Below are 17,279 nucleotides of genomic sequence, written 5' to 3'. Positions count from 1 at the left end.
AGGTGCCTATGTGGCTGCATTCCTTTTGGACTCCCTAGGGAAGAATCCATTCCCGTATCTTCGTACCTGTAATAGCTTTTAGAGATTGTTCACGTTTCTTGGCTCATGACCTCTTCCTCCATCTTCAAAGCCAGCAATGGCCAACTGAGTTTTTCTTACATCATCTCACTCTGACACTGACTTTCCTGTCTCCCTTTTTCACTTATAAGGACCCTGTGATTACATGGGGCCCATCTCAAGATTGGATAATCCCATCTCAAGATCTTTATTTAATCACACCTGCAAAGCCCCTTTTGCAATGTAAGGTAATGTTTTCACAAATTCTGGAGATTAGGACATGAACATCTTTAGGGGTCTGTTATTCTGCCTGCCACAGCATCATTTAGGCTCTGCTAGAAAGATGCTAATAAAGTGTCTTAAAAATTATAAAATATATTGCAAAAAGGCATAAAAAGGGTAAAACACTACAATGAATAGAGTATTTCCAGTGAAGAAGATTCATTTTGTGTTTGGATATTAATATTTTGGTATGTAATTACATGAGTAATAAATGTAAGTTGTGAAGTATAATATAATAAACACTCTTGAAACCACCACCTAACTTCAGAATTAAAATGTTACCAATATTAAAGTCATCTGTATAATCCACTCCAATCCCTCATTCTCCTAACATCTCCCTAGGTAACCACTTTCATGTGTATATAGCTCCTTTGTTTTGCTCTTACTATCTATGTGTGTGTGTCTGTGTGTGTGCGTGTGTGTGTGTATACATATATACATGCATACATTCTAGCCCTAATAGATAGATAAATATATAAATAGATGATTGATAGATATTGCTTGTTTTTGAATTTTACAAAAATGGAAAAATTTCATCTTTTTATCTTCTGGACTTGCATTTTTTCTTCACCAACTTTTGCATTTCTAAGATTCATCCATATTGTTGCAAATAGTAATATTAATTCATTTCCACCACCATAAAATATCCAATTTTTATATCATATAACTTATTATCCATTATCCTACTGATGGATACCTGTATCGGTTCCAGTTTTTTTGTTTTTTGTTTTTTTTAACTATAGCTAACAATGCTGCTATACATATTCTTGGACATGTAAACATTAATCTTTTAATATTTTTAATTTGAATACATATTGAATTTTTAGCTCAACTAGGATCCAATCTGTCAATATACATGTGTTCAAATATATGCATATATCTTTAAGAATTCACAGCTTACTTTTACAGAAAATAATTCTCTAATGTTATAAAGAGGCAAAATTTTATCAAGCTAAATATCATATAACAGAAATTTCCAATAATTTCATAGGATTAAATATTGTTTCCTAACAACATCAACAACAAAAATTATAAAAACAGGAATAGGAAATGAATTCTTTAACCTGAGAAAGAATATCCTTTTCAAAAGATTAGTTAGTACACTGAATAGTGAGTTTGCAAAACAACTCTTACTAAATCAAATGATAAAAGCAATGATAGCTGCTATAATTCTCACCGTTTTAGAAGAAAATTGCTACAGTCACTTTAAAAACATGCTGTACCAGGTTATAATATTTTACTGCGCTATTAACTGATGACCATTTTAAAAATGTTTCAAAGAGTATTTTTAGAAATATTGTCTTCTGATAATATATCTGGTGCCATTCTTTTTTTGAGAAAGCTATATCCCTATTTCTTACATTTATTGAGATCCGAAGCATAAATATGCTTATTTCTTGAAAATAAAGGCAAAACATTTAAGTCATTTGCAAATTACATAATTCAATATGCACTAGACACAACTCAGTCAATTGAAAATTATTTCTGTAAGAGAAATACATAATATAGCCATTGAAATGATGATTAAGAAGAATAATGGTAAATGCTTAAATTCTCAGGGAGATTTACACCCCTGGGAGTCATGTCCCACAGAGGGTGGGAGGGCAGGGAGTTTGCTTGCAGAGCGGACTTAGAAAACAACAGAAGTACTTGTAAAATATAATCTCAACTATTCAAAAATGTGTGATAAAGGAAAGAAAGGAAACAAAGACATCAAGATATTAACAGTGAAAGCAGTATAGATAACTGCTTTCTTTTTCTGTGACAATAGAATTAACAAACACTGTGATAGTTTGGTGACTTTATGGACTGTAGAAGATCATGTTCTTAAAGCTAATCTATTCCTGTGGGTGTAAATCTACTGTGGGTGGGAACTTTTGATTAGGTTATTTCACTTGAGGCTTGCCCCAGATGGATCTTCATCTTCTTTCTGAAGTCCTTTGGTGAAACACAGAGAGAAACACACAGATGCTGAGAGGGAAGGATACACAAGCTGAGAGAGAAAGTCATAGAAGCTCAGAGAGAATGCCACGGAAGCAAGAAGCTGAAAGCAACAAAGCCTGGAAAAGAAGAGAGAGATCGGCAGACACTGCCTTATGCCTTGCCATGTGACAGAGGAGTCTGGTATATTGCATTTCAGCAGCTGTAGTGAACTAAAACAAACACCTCCATGCACATCACCGATATAGACATTCTGCAGTCTTGTAAAGACTGTGTGTGTGTGTGTGTGTGTGTGTGTGTGTGTGTGTGTGTGTGTGTGTGTGTGTAGAGTGTAGACAGAGAGAGAGCAAGACAGGAGAGGAAAAGAGTAGAGATGGTGGGGAAGTAGAAAAGCAGGAAAAAGGAGGAGAGAGGGAAAGTTTCTGGATTACAAATTGCCTAATGGCACTGGAGAACTTAAAAATTAACTGAATTATGGGACCATAACAAAAGATAACTTGCAATATTCTTTATTGAAACCAAATAATATTTTTTTCCTAATTGGTCATTTAAATTCAGCCTTCTGGGAGACCTATACTTACCTGTATAGTAAAATATTAAATACAGATGAAAGTTTATATTCTATATGCCATTTTAGCTAATCCATCGAGCTGTGCTTTTTACTAAATTTGATCTTCTCAAGGTGTCCAAGATGGGGAAATGTCAAGCTGGCACTTATCTGAGAACACTTAGTGCTTATAATTTCCCATCAGTGAGCATGTTGTTCAATAAGCCTCCAAATTCCTTACAAAAACAAACATAAACCACAGAGTCTTTGCATTAGTTTACTGAATGTTGGTTTGCAAACAAGACAAACATGAATTACAGTGTATCCTGGAGGTTAAAGCTCTTAAGCCAGAACTTTTGGGTCTGAATTACTGCTCTGCCACTTATTAGATCTGTGATCTTGTTGAAGTTGTTTAACTTATCTGTGTCTCAGTTTCCACATCTGGAAACAGGCAAATAGAAACACCTACCTCATAGATTTTATATGAGGAGAATAGGAGACATTCTGGAAAGAGTTTTCTGCAAAGTAGGTCCTTACCATGATATGGCAACACTATTCTTCTTTAAAAAGGTTACTGGACAGAAATATTTCCACCATCACCTATGTAAGCAACATGTGTATAATTCACTCTCCCTGGTAAAACTGTTTGTCTATAAATTCTACCAAAACCGTTTTGTTGCGAAGATTCTTTAGACACCTATGCAAGAACGAGTGTCGCAATTTACTACATTGTTATCAAAAGCTGCTGGATTAGTGTTCCTGCTCAAAAGTGAGTCCCTGCCAGGTGCACACAAATCCAATCAGTAGACACTGGGATTTTGAGAAGAGAAAAAGTTTATTTGGCAGAGGCTAGCCTCACAAAGACAGAAGGGTAATATTTTCCTCAGCTCTGTCTCCCTGAGCTGGAAAGGTGAGGGGTATTTGTTGGGTTAAACAAAGAGAGGTGGAGATAGGATATGAAGGCTATCAGCCCATTGAGATTGGTTGGTAAACATTTAAATTTAGGATTGTAAATTGGCTGTTATCATTGGTTGTATCTACATTTTTTTTAATTCAATTTAACTGAGATATATTCACATATCATACAATCATCTAAAGTGTACAATCAGCTGTTCACAATATCATCACACAGTTGTGCATTTTTCATCACAATTAATTTTTGAACATTTTCATTACCACAAAACAATTTTAAAAATAGGAATAAGAATAAAAATTGAAGTAAAAAAGAACTCCCCAAACATCCTACCCCTCCCTATTATTCATTTACTTTCTGTCCCCATTTTTCTACTCATCTGTCCATACACTGCATAAAGGGAGTGTGAGCCATAAGGTTTTCACATTCACACAGTGACACCATGTAAACTACATAGTTATACAATTGTCTTCAAGAATCAAGGCAACTGGGTTGCAGTTTGACAGTTTCAGGTATTTCCTACTAGCTATTCTAAAATACTTAAAAACTAAAAAGGGTATCTAACACATAAGAATAACCTCCTGAATGTCTTCTCGACTCCATTTGAAATCTTAGCTACTGAAACTTTGTTTCATTTCTCTTCCTCCTTTTGGTCAAGGAGGCTTTCTCAATCCCTCAATGCTGGGTCCAGGCTCATCCCTGGGAGTCATGTCCCACATAGTGGGGGAGGGCAGGGAGTTTACTTGCAGAGCTGGCTTAGAGAGAGAGGCCACATCTGAGCAACAAAAGTGGTTCACGGGGCTGACCCTTAGGGACAATTATAAGTAGGCTTAGCCTTTCCTGTGTGGTAACAAGCTTCATAAGGGCAAGCCCCAAGATCAAGGGCTCAGCCTTCTGAATTTATAGTCCCCAACGCTTGTGAGAATATCAGTAATTCCTCAGGTGGGAAAGTTTATTATTTCCATATTTTCCCCCAGTCTCTTAAGGGGGCTTTGCAAATACATTCTTATTCTCTGCCCAAATTACTCTAAGAGGTATCAGGGCTACACACTAACCTGTAAAAACCAACCAGATCTCACTCCCTATTCAAAGTTCCATGTAATTATGGTGTTTGAATAAACTGTCTGTCTACATTTAAATTAGGGATTGCAAGTTGGTTATTATCATTGGCTGGTGTATTCTGTCATCTTTGAGGAGTAGGCTTGTGATATTGCTGGAATTTATGATGGTTGGACCTCTTGCTTTCTTTCAGGTTCAGTAATTCCTCTTTCCTATTGTTTCTGCCCACTTTGATTTTACCTGCAGGGTATTTTATACCCCAGGGTCATTTTAAGTTCAAGCTTCTTCTTTTGGCACAGGCTTTCAACATTAAAGAAACCAGGCATCTGGGTTACACTTCAGTGAGTTATAACAGTTACAATTCTGGATACATTACAACATATCAGAAAGTTAGAAAGCATTTAGATAACAATTCAGTCACTATAATTATATTTGTTGGTGCTCCATTACATAAGTAAAAACTTTATCAAATGCATTATGAAAATTGGAAGCTTTTAAAACCCAGTCTATGAAGACTGAATTTGAATATGAAATGATGATAAGGTCAAATTTATCCATATTCTTACTTAGAAAATTTTAAAATTCCACCCTTCCTGGAGTAAAAGGCATCGATGTCACTGCTCTTTTCATTTCATCTTCTCTTTTTTTTTTATCTTCATTTTATTGAGATATATTCACATACCACACAGTCATACAAAACAAATAGTACTTTCGATTGTTTACAGTACCATTACATAGTTGTACATTCATCACCTAAATCAATCCCTGACACCTTCATTAGCACACACAAAAAAATAACAAGAATAATAATTAGAGTGAAAAAGAGCAATTGAAGTAAAAAAGAACACTGGGTACCTTTGTCTGTTTGTTTCCTTCCCCTATTTTTCTACTCATCCATCCATAAACTAGACAAAGTGGAGTGTGGTCCTTATGGCTTTCCCAATCCCATTGTCACCCCTCATAAGCTACATCTTTATACAACTGTCTTCGAGATTCATGGGTTCTGGGTTGTAGTTTCATAGTTTCAGGTATCCACCACCAGCTACCCCAATTCTTTGGAACCTAAAAAGGGTTGTCTAAAGTGTGTGTAAGAGTGCCCACCAGAGTGACCTCTCGGCTCCTTTTGGAATCTCTCTGCCACTGAAGCTTATTTCATTTCCTTTCAATCCCCCTTTTGGTCAAGAAGATGTTCTCCGTCCCACGATGCCGGGTCTACATTCCTCCCCGGGAGTCATATTCCACGTTGCCAGGGAGATTCACTCCCCTGGGTGTCTGATCCCACGTAGGGGGGAGGGCAGTGATTTCACCTTTCAAGTTGGCTTAGCCAGGGAGAGAGGGCCACATCTGAGCAACAAAGAGGCATTCGGGAGGAGGCTCTTAGGCACAACCATAGGGAGGCCTAGACTCTCCTTTGCAGCAACCGTCTTCCCGAGGGTAAAACTTATGGTAGAGGGCTCAACCCTTCAGACCACCAGTCCCCTATGTCTGTGGTCATGTTAGCAACCATCGAGGTGGGGTAGGCCAATACCCCTGCATTCTCCACAGGCTCCTCAAGGGGGCACTACATCTTTTTTTTTCCTTGTTTTTCCTTTTTTTTTTTTTTTTTAACTTTCCCTTCTTTTTTTAAATCAACTGTTTGAAAAAAAAGTGAAAAAGAAAACAAATATACAATAAAAGAACATTTCAAAGAGACCACAACAAGGGAGTAAGAAAAAGACAACTAACCTAAGATAACTGCTTAACTTCCAACATGTTCCTACTTTACCCCAAGAAAGTTACCTAATATAGCAACATTTCTGTGAACTTGTTCCTACTATATCCATCAGAAATTAACAGACCATAGTCATTCCTGGGCATCCCCAGAACGTTAAATAGCTTATCTGTTCTTCTTGGATTATTGTTCCCCCTTCCTTAATTGCTCTCTATTGCTAGTTCCCCTACATTCTACATTATAAACCGTTTGTTTTACATTTTTCAAAGTTCACATTAGTGGTAGCATATAATATTTCTCTTTTTGTGCCTGGCTTATTTCGCTCAGCATTATGTCTTCAAGGTTCATCCATGTTGTCATATGTTTCACGAGATCATTCCTTCTTACTGCCGTGTAGTATTCCATCGTGTGTATATACCACATTTTATTTATCCACTCATCTGTTGAAGGACATTTGGGTTGTTTCCATCTCTTGGCAATTGTGAATAATGCTGCTATGAACATTGGCATGCAGATATCTGTTCGTATCACTGCTTTCCGATCTTCCGGGTATATACCGAGAAGTGCAATCACTGGATTGAATGGTAACTCTATATCTAGTTTTCTAAGGAACTGCCAGACTGACTTCCAGAGTGGCTGAACCATTATACAGTCCCACCAACAATGAATAAGAGTCCCAGTTTCTCCACATCCCCTCCAGCATTTGTAGTTTCCTGTTTGTTTAATGGCAGCCATTCTAACCGGTGTTAGATGGTATCTCATTGTGGTCTTAATTTGCATCTCTCTAATAGCTAGTGAAGCTGAACATTTTTTCATGTGTTTCTTGGCCATTTGTATTTCCTCTTCAGAGAACTGTCTTTTCATATCTTTTGCCCATTTTATAATTGGGCTGTCTGTACTATTGTCATTGAGTTGTAGGATTTCTTTATATATGCAAGATATCAGTCTTTTGTCAGATACATGGATTCCAAAAATTTTTTCCCATTGAGTTGGCTGCCTCTTTACCTTTTTGAGAAATTCCTTTGAGGTGCAGAAACTTCTAAGCTTGAGGAGTTCCCATTTATCTATTTTCTCTTTTGTTGCTTGTGCTTTGGGTGTAAAGTCTAGGAAGTGGCCGCCTAATACAAGGTCTTGAAGATGTTTTCCTACATTATCTTCTAGGAGTTTTATGGTATTTTCTTTTATATTGAGATCTTTGGTCCATTTTGAGTTAATTTTTGTGTAGGGGGTGAGGTAGGGGTCCTCTTTCATTCTTTTGGATATGGATATCCAACTCTCCCAGCCCCATTTGTTGAAAAGACCATTATGACTCAGTTCAGTGACTTTGGGGGCCTTATCAAAGATCAGTCGGCCATAGATCTGAGGGTCTATCTCTGAATTCTCAATTCGATTCCATTGATCTATATGTCTATCTTTGTGCCAGTACCATGCTGTTTTGGCAACTGTGGCTTTATAATAAGCTTCAAAGTCAGGGAGTGTGAGTCCTCCCACTTCATTTTTCTTTTTTAGAGTGTCTTTAGCAATTCGAGGCATCTTCCCTTTCCAAATAAATTTGATAACTAGCTTTTCCAAGTCTGCAAAGTAGGTTGTTGGAATTTTGATTGGGATTGCATTGAATCTGTAGATGAGTTTGGGTAGAATTGACATCTTAATGACATTTAGCCTTCCTATCCATGAACATGGAATATTTTTCCATCTTTTAAGGTCCCCTTCTATTTCTTTTAGTAGAGTTATGTAGTTTTCTTTGTATAGGTCTTTTACATCTTTGGTTAAGTTTATTCCTAGGTACTTGATTTTTTTAGTTGCTATTGAAAATGGTATCTTTTTCTTGAGTGTCTCTTCAGTTTGTTCATTTCTAGCATATAGAAACATTACTGACTTACGTGCATTAACCTTGTATCCCGCTACTTTGCTAAATTTGTTTATTAGCTCTAGTAGCTGTATCGTCAATTTCTCAGGGTTTTCTAGATATAAGATTATATCATCTGCAAACAATGACAGTTTTACTTCTTCTTTTCCAATTTGGATGCCTTTTATTTCTTTGTCTTGCCGGATTGCCCTGGCTAGCACTTCCAGCACAATGTTGAATAACAGTGGTGACAGCGGGCATCCTTGTCTTGTTCCTGATCTTAGAGGGAAGGCTTTCAGTCTCTCACCATTGAGTACTATGCTGGCTGTGGGTTTTTCATATATGCTCTTTATCATGTTGAGGAAGTTTCCTTCAATTCCTACCTTTTGAAGTGTTTTTATCAAAAAGGGATGTTGGATTTTGTCAAATGCTTTTTCAGCATCTATTGAGATGATCAATTGATTTTTCCCTTTTGACTTGTTAATGTGTTGTAATACATTGATTGATTTTCTTATGTTGAACCATCCTTGCATGCCTGGAATAAACCCCACTTGGTCATGGTGTATGATTTTTTTAATGTGTCTTTGGATTCGATTTGCAAGTATTTTGTTGAGGATTTTTGCATCTATATTCATTAGGGAGATTGGCCTGTAGTTTTCCTTTTTTGTAGCATCTTTGCCTGGTTTTGGTATTAGATTGATGTTAGCTTCATAAAACGAGTTAGGTAGTGTTCCATTTTCTTCAATGTTTTGAAAGAGTTTGAGTAAGATTGGTGTCAGTTCTTTCTGGAAAGTTTGGTAGAATTCCCCTGTGAAGCCATCTGGCCCTGGGCATTTATTTGTGGGAAGCTTTTTGATGACTGATTGGATCTCTTTGCTTGTGATGGGTTGGTTGAAGTCTTCTATTTCTTCTCTGGTCAGTCTAGGTTGTTCATATGTTTCCAGGAAATGGTCCATTTGTTCTACATTATCCAGTTTGTTGCCATACAGTTGTTCATAATATCCTCTTACAATTTTTTTAATTTCTTCAGGATCTGCAGTTATGTCACCTTTTTCATTCATTAGTTTGTTTATATGGGTCTTCTCTCTTTTTGATTTTGTCAGTCTAGGTAGGGGCTTGTCAATCTTGTTGATCTTCTCAAGGAACCAACTTTTGGTGATATTTATCCTCTCTATTGTTTTTTTGTTCTCTATGTCATTTATTTCTGCTTTAATCCTTGTTATTTCTTTTCTTCTACTTGGTTTAGGATTGGTTTGCTGTTCATTTTCTAGCTTCTTCAGTTGATCCATTAGTTCTTTGATTTTGGCTCTTTCTTCCTTTTTAATATATGCGTTTAGTGCTATAAATCTCCCCCTTAGCACTGCTTTTGCTGCATCCCATAGGTTTTGGTATGTTGTGTTCTCATTTTCATTCGTCTCTATATATTTAGCAATTTCTCTTGCTATTTCTTCTTTAACCCACTGATTGTTTAGGAGTGTGTTGTTTAACCTCCAGGTATTTGTGAATTTTCTAAGTCTCTGATGGTTATTGACTTCTAATTGTATTCCATTGTGGTCAGAGAATGTGCTTTGAATAATTTCAATCTTTTTAAATTTATTGAGGCTTGTTTTATGTCCCAGCATATGATCTATTCTGGAGAAAGTTCCGTGAGCGCTAGAAAAGTATGTGTATCCTGGTGATTTGGGATGTAATGTCCTGTATATGTCTGTTAAATCTAATTCATTTATCAGATTGTTTAGGTTTTCAATTTCCTTATTGGTCTTCTGTCTGGTTGATCTATCTATAGGAGAGAGTGATGTGTTGAAGTCTCCCACAATTATTGTGGAAACATCAATTGCTTCCTTTAGTTTTGCCAGTGTTTCTCTCATGTATTATGTGGCACCTTGATTGGGTGCATAGACATTTACGATTGTTATTTCTTCTTGTTGAATTGCCCCTTTTATTAGTATGTAGTGGCCTTCTTTGCCTCTCAAAACATCCCTGCATTTGAAGTCTATTTTATCTGAGATTAATATTGCTACACCTGCTTTCTTTTGGCTGTAGCTTGCATGAAATATTTTTTTCCATCCTTTCACTTTCAGTTTCTTTGTGTCCCTGTGTCTAAGATGAGTCTCTTGTATGCAACATATTGATGGCTCATTTTTTTTGATCTATTCTGCGAATCTATATCTTTTAATTGGGGAGTTTAATCCATTTACATTCAACGTTATAACCATGAAGGCATTTCTTGAATCAGCCATCTTATCCTTTGGTTTATGTTTGTCATATTTTTCCCCTCTGTCTATTAATATCCTGTATTGTACCCATACTGAATCTCTTTAGTACTGAACCTTTCTCCAAGTCTCTCTGTCCTTTCTTTGTTTCTCTGTCTGTAGGGCTCCCTTTAGTATCTCCAGTAGGGCAGGTCTCTTGTTAGCAAATTCTCTCAGCATTTGTTTGTCTGTGAAAAATTTAAGCTCTCCCTCAAATTTGAAGGAGAGCTTTGCTGGATAAAGTATTCTTGGCTGGAAATTTTTCTCACTCAAACTTTTAAATATATCGTGCCACTGCCTTCTCGCCTCCATGGTCGCTGCTGAGTAGTCACTACTTAGTCTTATGCTGTTTCCTTTGTATGTGGTGAATTGCTTTTCTCTTGCTGCTTTCAGAACTTGCTCCTTCTCTTCTGTGTTTGACAGTGTGATCAGTATATGTCTCGGAGTGGGTTTATTTGGATTTATTCTATTTGGAGTTCGCTGAGCATTTATGATTTGTGTATTTATGTTGTTTAGAAGATTTGGGAAGTTTTCCCCAACAATTTCTTTGAATACTCTTCCTAGACCTTTACCCTTTTCTTCCCCTTCTGGGACACCAATGAGTCTTATATTCGGACGTTTCATATTATCTATCATATCCCTGAGGTCCATTTCGATTTTTTCAATTTTTTTCCCCATTCTTTCTTTTATGCTTTCATTTTCCATTCTGTCATCTTCGAGGTCTCTGATTCGTTGTTCAACTTTCTCTAGTCTTGTACTATGAGTGTCCAGAATCTTTTTAATTTGGTCAACAGTTTCTTTAATTTCCATAAGATCATCCATTTTTTTATTTAGTCTTGCAATGTCGTCTTTATGTTCTTCTAGGGTCTTCTTGATTTCCTTTGTCTCCCGTACTATGGTCTCATTGTTCATCTTTAGTTCTTTGAGTAGCTGCTCTAGGTGCTGTGTCTCTTCTGGTCTTTTGATTTGGGTGCTTGGGCTTGGGTTATCCATATCGTCTGGTTTTTTCATATGCTTTATAATTTTCTGTTGTTTTCGGCCTCGTGGCATTTGCTGAACTTGATAGGGTTCTTCTAGGATTTGTAGACCAATTGAAGTCCTTATCTCTAATTTATCAGATCTACAGCTTCGTGGAGTACACTTTCTCTAACTAACCAGCAGGTGGCGTCCACGAGCCACCTGTTCTCCACAAGCCAGTTCTCCCCTGCTTAGCCTTTTTGGTGAGTGGGGGAGTGAGTCTTGTGGGGTCCAATTGGTGTACCAAGCTTGCGTGTGTAGTTGGTGTTGCCTGCCCTGTATATGGGGCGTGTTTCTGGGCAGTCAGGGAGGGGGGATGGCCCTAACAATCAAATCTCCCTGTTGATCCTAGAGTTTTAAAGCTGCTGCAATAGTCTAATCCTTCAGTTCAGTCCTGCCACAGTTTGTCTCTGCCACTGACCCACAAGTCCTTGGTATTGGAGTATGGCTCCTGAGACTTGCAAGTGGGCCCCTCTTCCAGGCTGTGCACCCTGGGTCCTCTGTTGAGGGATGACTGTGCTATGTCACAGGTGAGTGCCATCCCCCCCAGGGCAGTTCTGGGCTGCTGGGCTGTGTAGGGAGGCTCCCAGTCTGCTGAAATGATGGCTGAATGGGGCTTTGTTAATTCACACTGCTCCACCTTCCCAACTCTGGGACAATCAGCTGAGGTTGCAGGGAAGGCTAATTTCCATGCCCAGTTTTGTGGTGTGTGCCTGTTATTTGAAGCACTTCCATCACACTGGGTTGTCTGGGGCAGCTCTGGGCTATGGGGTTGGCGATGGGCAGGAGTGTTTCCTGTCCACCAGGATGATGGCTGTGAGCGGACACCCCCCTTTTCTTGGGAAGTTGTGGTGTTTAGTGAATTTTCTCAGCCACTGGATTATTGCCTTTTGTCTCAGAGCTCTCTTAGTTCTGCTCTTGACTTGACCTGCCCAAATTGCAAGTCTTTGAAGCTTTCTGTATTGGGCTTCTTAGAGTAATTGTTTTAGAAAAAGAAAAAAGGATTAAAAAAAAAAAAGGGCCCTCCTCAGAGATCTAATGGGTTATAGAAATGCTAAGAGACAAAGCAACCAGGGCCATTAAGGAAAGGTCCACAGGGCAGAGAGATCAGCTTTTCTTCAGGATTTGCATGTGAGCCTCAGGGCCTGAGCTCTGCCCTTCCCCTTTCTATGTTCACCAGAACTCCAAAAATCCTCCGCTTTTATTTTGGAGTTTTTCGTGTTGTTTTTTTTTCTATGCCTGTCTCCTCTCTGCTGGGCTGGCTGCTCTCAGATTCTCTGGTGTCTGGTCTCAGTCTATCTATGGTTGGAGTTTGGATCAGTCGAATGAGTTTCCGATAAGGGCTGCCACTGCAGTTCCCCCCTCTCCTTCCTGGAGCTGACAGCCCCTCCTCCCACGGGACTGAGCCTGGCAGGGAGGGGCGCAGGTCCCCTGGCCACAAAAACTTACAGATTTCGCTGATCTCAGCAGTTCCACGTTTTCATGAGTGTTGTATGAAGTATGCCCAAAGTCAGATTGCTCTGTGGTGTCCAGTCCACGCAGTTCCTGGCTTTCTACCTACTTTCTTGGAGGAGTAACTAAAACATACAGCTCACCAGTCCGCCATCTTGCCCCGCCTCCGGAAGGTAGTCTCATCTTCTCTTACACTTTGTCTCCCAAATACTTAAGGACTATGTCCATAAGTTCTGACCAAAATAGATATACACACGTACAAATAAACACATACAAATTATATATTAAGCAATGAATATAAAGGCAATCGAATAAGACAGAAAATGTAAAAGTATAGTAATATTGAAATATAAACATTAATACATAAACTTGATAAGCTTAATAGGATAATAAATCTGCATTTTTTTTTCAAGTTGCTAGTCATCAGATTTCAACGTTTCATTTAACTGTTCAAATTCTTATATGACAAATCAAAATATTCCTAGGACTATGAACACTAATTTAGAAACTGAAAATACAACCAAATTTCTATTTAATGTGGATTCTAATATTTTTGGTCTAAAAGCTAATATTTAATGAGCGCTTATCCTGTGGTGGACATGGTTCTAAGTACTTTATGTGGATCAATTCAACACTCATAGCAATCCTACCAAGGAAGTACTATTATAATATAATCATCCCTATTTTACAGATTAAAAAAAAGCAAGGCACAGAGAGCTACTGATTGGCAAAGCTAGAATTTAGTCTTAAGCAGACTGTCTCCTGAGGCCGGTATATTAGCCATTATAATAGTTTGCCTAATATGCTTTTTTTTTTCTTGTAACTCATCATTTAAGAATTGCAAACATTAGGTCAGAAAATATAATGTAGTGTCTATTATTATGTGACAGACAGATGAAATATTAGTGTATACTTACATGCATACATTTTAATATACACTTATTTACAGAACCAAACATGATATAATTTTACCTTATTGCCAATAAAATATTTTCTTATATAATTAACTTAAAGTATTTGGAATTGAATGTCAAAATTAACCCAAAATGTCACAATTTATCTTTCAATACTATGAAAATAATTCTTATATTTATTCAGTTATTATAAAATATTGGTAAAATACTGACATAGAATATATAAACTTTAAAATAACTCCTTTATTATGTACACTGCAAAAAGATGAACAACAAAATTAACTCCTGAAGGGTTGGCAAAAGTGAATGAATGTGTGAACAAAAAAAACTCAGTTAATAAAACATTTAGTCTTTTCCATAAAGTATAGTCAATGAATGGCTAAATTCTTTAACTGTCTTTATTAAGTGTTTTGGAAAAACATTTTTCATATGCTGCACACACATCCTATAGTATCTGTTGTGCAAAGCTATTTTCTTCTTTAGTTCACAGTCATTTGTTATAGGAAAGATATTTCAAGTCTAATAAAAAGGATTTCTTTTAGAGTGGTATAATTTGACAATGTCAGTTTACTCTTTGCATATTTTCACACATGACCAGGAATCAAAAATAATATAACTGGTCATTGAATATAATGGGATACATTGGCTATGAGGAATCAGCCTTAAAAAATATTTTCACACCAGAAACAAAGGCAAACACTATAATGCCTCACCAATATGAACTAACTACAATTTATGAACTCAGAATTGAATCTTAGACCACAGCCTAATAGGGAAATGATTATTGTAATGGTCCCTAGGTTGTAAGCTGTTACAGCAGTCAAATCTATTCCTGAATTGTAAGGGCTGTCTCCAAACTCTGCGATGCTGATCCCTTTTTGTATAACCTGATTGGTCTCTGGAACATTGGGTATCTGTGTGACACCTGAAACTCAGAGCTAGAGCTCTGCAGATATGAATGTCAGTATTAATGCATACAGCAACTGTTAAAAAGAAAAAGAAAAAAAAAGCTGAAAAAAAGCCAGACTTCAGTTAGAGACATGAATGAAGCAGATCTACTTAAGACTAAAGCAAATCAGGCCAAAGGGTAAAGGTTGAAACTGACTGTGTTAAAACTTCAACTTCCATGTGAAACCAAGAGAAGCGATGTTTATTTGGTGTAGGATCTGTATTTTTAAAACAATGTAAATTCTACAGTCAGTTTGTTCAAACACCACAATTACATTGAACTTTGAATAGGAAGTGAGATATGATAGGTTTTTATAGGTTAGAGTGAAATAACAACACATCCCACTGTAATTTGGGTAGAGAATAAAAGTATATATGCAGGGCCCTCCTGAGGAGCTGGGGGAAAATGTGTAAGTGTTGGCCTTCCTCACCTGGACTGTTGCTGATGTTCTCACAACGTTGAGGACTGATGAGTTGGTATGCCAAGCCTTCTGTCTTGGGGCTTACCCTTATGAAGCTTGTTACTGCAAAGGAGAGGCTAAACCTGCTTATAATTGTGCTTAAGAGTCTCCCCCTGAGTGCCTCTTTGTTGCTCAGATGTGGCTCTCTCTCTAGCTAAGCCACCTTGGCAGGTGATCTCACTGCCCTCCCCTCTATGTGGGATCTGACACACAGGAGTGTAAATCTCCCTGGCAACACAGGATATGACTCCCGGGGATGAATCGGGACCCAGCATTGTGGGATTGAGAAAATCCTCTTGACCAAAAGGGGGATGTCAAATGAAATGAAATAAAGCTTCAGTGACTGAAAGATTTCAAATGGAGTCGAGAGGTCACTCTGGTGGACATTCTTACGCACAATATAGATAATACTTTTTAAGTTTTAACACATTGGAATAACTAGAAGTAAATATCTGAAACTATCAAACTCCACCCCAGTAGCCTTGACTCTTGAAGACGATTGTATAACAATGTAGATTACAAGGGGTGACAGTGTGATTATGAAAACCTTGTGGATCACACTCCCTTTATCCAATGTATGGATGGATGAGTAGAAAAATGGGGACAAAAACTAAATGAAAAATAGGGTGGAATGGGGGATTATTTGAGTGTTCTTTTTTACTTTTATTTCTTATTCTTATTCTGATTCTTTCTGGTGTAAGGAAAATGTTCAGAAATAGATTGGGCTGATGAATGCATAACTATATGATGGTACTGTGAACAGTAGATTGTACACCATAGATGATTGTATGTTATGTTAATATATCTCAATAAAACTGAATTTAATTTAAAAATGTGAATTAGTGTTACCTGACAATTATCAAATAACAAAGTACTAGAGAATCAGAAAAATAAATATTTTCAAAATGATGAATTTGGTCTGTAGTGGGGAAGTTTTCCACCACAATGTTCATTTGTAGGCAGATCAAAAATCCAAAGGGAGGACTGTTAGAATCTAGTTTCTAGGTATTCAAGAGATGGTTATTTTAGAGTTTTGTTTTGGACCATGACCCTAAACCAAAGACCTACATGTGTTAGGAAAGAAAAATATTTCTGGTTATCTACAGAAATAGCACCAATAATGGACATCGGATAATATCTTGCCTTGTTCACAGTTAAGTTTTCTTTAAATGATCCATAAACTAGATGAAGAATACTTGAAATCTTTTTTAGTGTACTTTTTGAGCAAAAGGTATTCTTGGAAGATCTAAGATTGTATCTCTAAAGTTTATCATTAATCCCAATAACCTAAGGGTAAGGCAAGTCAAACAAATTTTATCACATACTGCAGGTTGAAGGCTCTTTTATTTTAGCCTTGTTGTGGGGAACAGCTGCAGAGTTCTCAATCAAATAGTCTTAGAGCATAAAAACACTTTAGATGATTTTTATATACCTTAAGAATCAGTCCCACATGGAAATTCTTTACTAGTCAGTAATTTTTTCCTGGCAGGTATCATCATAACTTGTCTTGCTCCAGCCTTCTCCTGCAGATATTGCAGAGAGAGACTGACATCAGTCCACCACTGATCACGGATTCTTTTGGTGGTAGTTAGGGCTGAGAAACAACTGCAGAACAGTGAAGGAAGCAGGAACTGGCCACCACCACGGAGTTGTTCTTCATGGTGCCCTGAATTCTAGGCTAAGAGAGCGTGACTGTCCTTGGCTGGTAGAAGCTCGTTCACATATCCCCATTTACAGGTTCTACAGATCCTTGTGGCTGGTGCAATTTCCGCATTTTCGTGAGCTTTGTGGTAAAAAGCTGAAGTGATCTCTGCTCCATTGTCACTTTGGAGGATACATGGGGCACCTAGCAAGCAGAAAAAATATTATCTGGTAT

At 37.4% G+C, this 17,279-nt stretch overlaps 1 protein-coding gene and 1 pseudogene across 2 annotated transcripts in view; one reads left to right on the top strand and one right to left on the bottom strand.

The window, feature by feature from the left end:
• GLRA3 (glycine receptor alpha 3) overlaps positions 1–17,279 on the top strand; it is a 206,823-nt gene that overhangs the window by 106,670 nt on the left and 82,874 nt on the right. The gene's annotated exons all lie outside the window — the stretch shown is intronic.
• LOC119529104 lies at positions 959–17,222 on the bottom strand (annotated as a pseudogene).

Source organism: Choloepus didactylus, chromosome 3, assembly GCF_015220235.1.
Source record: "Choloepus didactylus isolate mChoDid1 chromosome 3, mChoDid1.pri, whole genome shotgun sequence".
Classification (NCBI taxonomy): Eukaryota; Metazoa; Chordata; class Mammalia; order Pilosa; family Megalonychidae; genus Choloepus; species Choloepus didactylus.
Note: the sequence above shows the minus strand (reverse complement) of the source record. Positions and strands in the feature narration are given on the sequence as shown.